The sequence below is a fragment of the Porites lutea genome, chromosome 13 (genome assembly GCF_958299795.1).
Source record: "Porites lutea chromosome 13, jaPorLute2.1, whole genome shotgun sequence".
In the NCBI taxonomy this organism is placed as follows: Eukaryota; Metazoa; Cnidaria; class Anthozoa; order Scleractinia; family Poritidae; genus Porites; species Porites lutea.
The window spans coordinates 3,195,799-3,200,692 of record NC_133213.1 but is presented as its reverse complement, the minus strand read 5'-3'; the positions used below and the strand labels follow the sequence as shown (position 1 = coordinate 3,200,692).

Genomic DNA, 4,894 nt, shown 5'->3' with positions numbered 1-4,894 from the left:
TTGCTCAACTAAAACTACGCTCCCCGACATGGTAATATGTTGCAACTCGTAACTAATTTATAGTTTTTATTGGTTGGAGTCTAGCGAAACATTTGTTAAATATAATTGTACACCTGCCAACTTACTTTATGTTTGTTACCACACGTTTCTGATAGGTGTGTTAAATAAACAAACGCAATTTATACAACATAAAAACCTTGTGTGTCATAGCGGAAAAGAACACTTTTTCTGAAGCAGTCGAAGTAAGGCATCTCGTCTCCACAGCAAGAAGGATGGTGAACTTGACGGAAGGCGGAAACGTCACTGTGATGGAGACACTGCTTTCTGCAAACATACGTGTAGGTTTATACATTGCGTTAGCAGCTGTAAATATTGTTCTCTCTATCATGGCATCTCTGGGCAACGTTCTGATCCTGATTGCTCTTCGCAATGTGACTTCTATTCATCCGCCGACAAAACTGTTGTTTCAATGCTTGGCCATCACTGATCTTGGAGTTGGTCTCATTTCCCAGCCGCTCATGGCCGCCAGGTCCCTGATTGTTTATGTTAAAAATCTTGACTTAAAATTTTGGAATATTTTCTTTCACCTTCTATTCAGGTCTTCATCTATTATTTTTAGTGGAGTATCGGTTTTTGCATCAACTGCCCTGAGTGTGGACAGACTTCTCGCCCTGTTTTTGGGGTTAAGGTACAGACACGTTGTAACATTGAAGCGAGTTCGTGCAATTCTTGCCTGTGGTTGTTTAGCCTTTCTATTGACTATGTTGGTTTGTTACTTTCACGTAAAAACCGGCGGGATTACAATGGCAATTTTGTATACACTTTGTCTCATTATTTCACTGTTCTCGTACACCAAGATCGTCATTAGACTTCGGCAACATCAGTCCAGTGTAGGAGACAATGTTCAGCAAGGACAAGCGAACACAGGAGGAATGCCATTGAACTTAAAACGATATAAAAAAACTGTTGTAAGCATAGCTTTAGTGCAGCTAGCATTAGTTATATGCTATTTTCCATTTAATATTGTCCTTTTTGCTGTTCATCTGAAGGGTATTCACCCCCGTCTTTATTTTATTTTGAATTTTACTGCAACTCTGGTTTTCCTAAACTCGTCTTTAAACCAGTTTCTGTACTGCTGGAGGATCAAAGAAATACGACAAGCGGTGAAAGCCACAATCAGAAGGTTTTGCGCGTGTTTAAGTCAAGAAACATCCACTCTATCTACGAATCAGTAAAAATTATTGTTTAACATCAGCTCATTCTCTCTTGGTAATAGTAGTGTCAACTGAAAACCAATAACTGAAGCTAATAACTTCAAAGAAGTCAATAAAAACAATCATGCTTTAAAGGTTTATCGATATTTGAGAAAAAATGATAATAAATAAATGGTAAATTTTCACCATGTATCAGCTACCAGCACCATATTCTTCGTATTAAGAATAATATGTGCGCATTTTATCAAAAGTGGTAATTTCCAAACTTTTAGTTTCTTTACTGCTTAACGTTAGTCTGGATTTTTTTTTTCATTTTTACCCCTGATTCAGCATGCGTGGGGTGAGCGGGGGGGAGGGTTGCCTTTGAGTCCCCCCCCCTGAAAATTTGAATAACTTCAAAACCGTTCAATCTATGACCACCAAACCCAGCAACTTTTCCTAAAATTTATCTGGACTGGATAATAGACTCGAAATTAATAAGATAAGGAGGGAAACAAGCCAATGCATAAATTTTAAAGTATTCAATTCGATAACGTCTACTTTGATTCCTAGTCGAATTGGAATTTGAAAATGTTGTTTTTTTTTAAGGAGAGGGGAAAACCGGAGTAACCGAAAAAAAACCTCTGGGAGCAAAGGAGAGAACCAACAACAAACTCAACCAACCCTCACATGGCGTCGACGCCAGGATTTGAACCCGGGCCACATCAGAGGGACGTGACGAGTGCTTTCACCACTGCGCCACCCTTACCCTCCCTTAAAATGGCGATAGATTTATAACCTGCCCAAAACTTAAGAGCGAGAAAGTCGAGTAACACGCGAGTGACTGGTGACAAAATGTAAGGGACCATGGGAAGGAGAAAAACGAGAGGCACGATTTCTACTCCCCGCCTTCCTTTACGCCCAAAATTTTATCGAGAGAGAGACGTATGGGTACGAGGCTGGGTCGGAGGTTTTTTAGTTTAAAGTGGCTACACTGGATTTTTTAGTGGCCGGAACATCCCAATTTTTAGCCTTAACTACGTTGCCTATACAAAGATATAGAAAATATAAGAAGTCACCACAGCTTCATCTAGAAGATACTAAAATTTGTTATTTGCAGTATAGACTGCGAGCAATCATAAATTATTCAGATTTATCGAGGGGAGTGCCTCTCCCGTCTCGCGCTTTCAGTCACGCACGTGGTCATTTGCGTTTCTTACGCTTTTTGCTCTACGGGCCGATGCTCGCAGTCTATATGCAGTAAAAGATCAAAATCTCTGTGGCAAAATCCGATAGGTTATAAAAGAAAGGTCGATAAATGGTTAGTCTTTGCTGCCTCAATAGCATGGGTCCCTAAATTCTGCAGTCTACCTAAAGCTGCTGAAACTCAGGAATTCACGGCTTCTTCCATTAGTTACATGTACAAACACAGTAGACCTGCACCGTTCTAAACCGCTTATTTCACTGGTCCCTTTTAATCTGCGCTTCCATTGTTTGCAGACATAGGGGCATTGTTATGTGACAATCCCTATTGTTTTCCCAACTAATCAAAAACAATCTTTCAAATGGGTGTGGGATCGTCCTATAAACAACACTAAGTAAAACGACAAGTTTGCATACAAATCAGATTCTTAGTACTAGATAACGAATAGTCGAATTTTTTTTTTCATAAGTGAAAAATTTTTTTTGAATACCACTCTTGAACAGAAAAAGGAGAAAAAATAGCAGAACAAAATGGAGGGTTGGTCCGTGTGGGGGTCGAACTCACGACCTTGGCGTTTGGGCGCCATCAGTTCGAGCCAAAACGTGACGTCACCACACGAAGAGACCCACCCCTCAGCTTTTTTGGCGAAATTTGTGTCGACAGCCAGCGCGTCGAGTCTGCCGACTGAGCTAACGGACCTTGGCGTTGTGAACACCACGCTCTGCCAACTAAGCTAACGGACCAAACTTTCTGAGTCAAATGAAATGCACCTTAAGAATAATTGTATTCTAAAATTCGGTCTTTCGAGTGTCCATGACAAAATACTTAGGAAGCAAACTTATTTTTGCTAAACAGTAATACACCGGCACACAAAGTCTTCAAGCAGCAGAGAATACTAATCCGGTGCCCAGATCTCCCACGGCCAAGACAGAGTGAGATTTAATTTGGGCACTTTTTTTCCGCTGACTTTATGGCGGCCAAGTTGTTGGACAAGAACAGAAAAGTTTTCCTCCTCTGGGAACTAGGCACTGCGAAAAAAATGTAAATAAATAAATAAATATATATATTTTGTCCAGCATAGCTGTCCGTTGTCACGCTGGGTAAAACCAATAATAAAAAGAAAAAAAGTGGTACTTTACTTTCAGACAAGGTGCATTTATGGTAAATATCCATCGGTAAAGGAAAATATGAATAAAATAAGGAAATATTGATAAATCTTTGTTAAACAATAAAAATGGAAGCGATGGAAAATGTTCGCAGTGCGCACGTTTTTGACTTAAAATTATTAAAGGAATTTTATTCGGTGTTTGGGATTTACTGCAAAATTCATTCGTTTCGGGAAATATCTATAGATTAAGGGGAAATATCATAAAAAGCAATTTGACTCATTTTACTTGGTGTTAACTCCTACGCATCAGCACTGATCAAACGACATCCTCTCCCGAAATGAGAAAATGATTTCTGTTGATTCATTCTCCTTGGTCTTGTTGAAGGAAAATGTTGATTGAAGAGTTACGTTAGCCACTTGTGACAATTGCTACAATATATGTACATAGTGGAGTTGTTGTAAGCGTTCTTGTTGATTGATTTGAGTAAGCTATTTCACTACTAGTAGGTTTGGTTTCTGAGTTAATTGATGATCGATAGAAAGTTTCTCCTGACATGAATTCGGTGCAAGGAGATGTACTAATTTGGTGCATCTCCGCGGTAACACTTCTGTTTATGAGATATGTTTAATTAGAGGTGTTTTTGTAATCAAACAACTATTGTTTTAAATTCTCCTTTGTACTTTGAACTGCATTTTTAATTTACCCTTTAAGTTTGCGATCACGTTCGTGGTTAAATTATGGAAAAATTGTAGCCAATCATCTTCGATAAGGAAGCTTTCTGACACCTTCTGTAAATTGACAACAACCTTAGATTTTCAAACTGTAATTTTAGTACTTTCCTATCTGTTAGTATGAAAAGTCTGTTTACTGGTATATACCTTGTAGTTTTTATGTTGTTCTCCTAGTTTTATATTGGCCAGCTGACTTAAGCTTAGCAGTGAAAACTTCGGTTGAAGAGTCATTTCGACAAAGCAATTATCTCGAAGGTTTCCTGCTAATGAAACTGTTTTAACCAATCGGATTAGACTTGCGTCAGCATTCGGTTTGTGCTAAGCAGCTGGTTTCCTGGCTGATATAAAAATGCGTGTAACACTGATCTAGCAGAGAATTGTAAAGTACGAGTTGCGCTAACTTCGTGTCACCTGACTGAAGAATTAAAGAGAGTCAATTGAACAAGTACTCGTCTGTTTGTTGTGAGAACCAGCTAGTTCCCCGGAAAGGTTCCTCAACATCTTTAGCAGTGGCCTGTTGGTCTAGTGGCATGATTCTCGCTTAGGGTGCGGGAGGTACTGGGTTCAACTTTTGGGCAGTAGCCGAGAGATTTTTACGAAAAAATGCCGGCAACACAGAATTTCGACTCAGACCCCAAAAAGGCGTGGCACTATAAC

General features: G+C 39.3%; 1 non-coding gene across 1 annotated transcript; it reads right to left on the bottom strand.

Moving 5' to 3' along the window:
- Window positions 1-2,936: 2,936 nt before the first annotated feature.
- On the bottom strand, window positions 2,937-3,140 carry Trnav-cac (transfer RNA valine (anticodon CAC)). Its single transcript has 2 exons — window positions 3,104-3,140; window positions 2,937-2,972 (listed from the first exon to the last, which is right to left on the bottom strand). It is a non-coding gene; the product is annotated as a tRNA-Val (tRNA).
- Window positions 3,141-4,894: the final 1,754 nt, after the last annotated feature.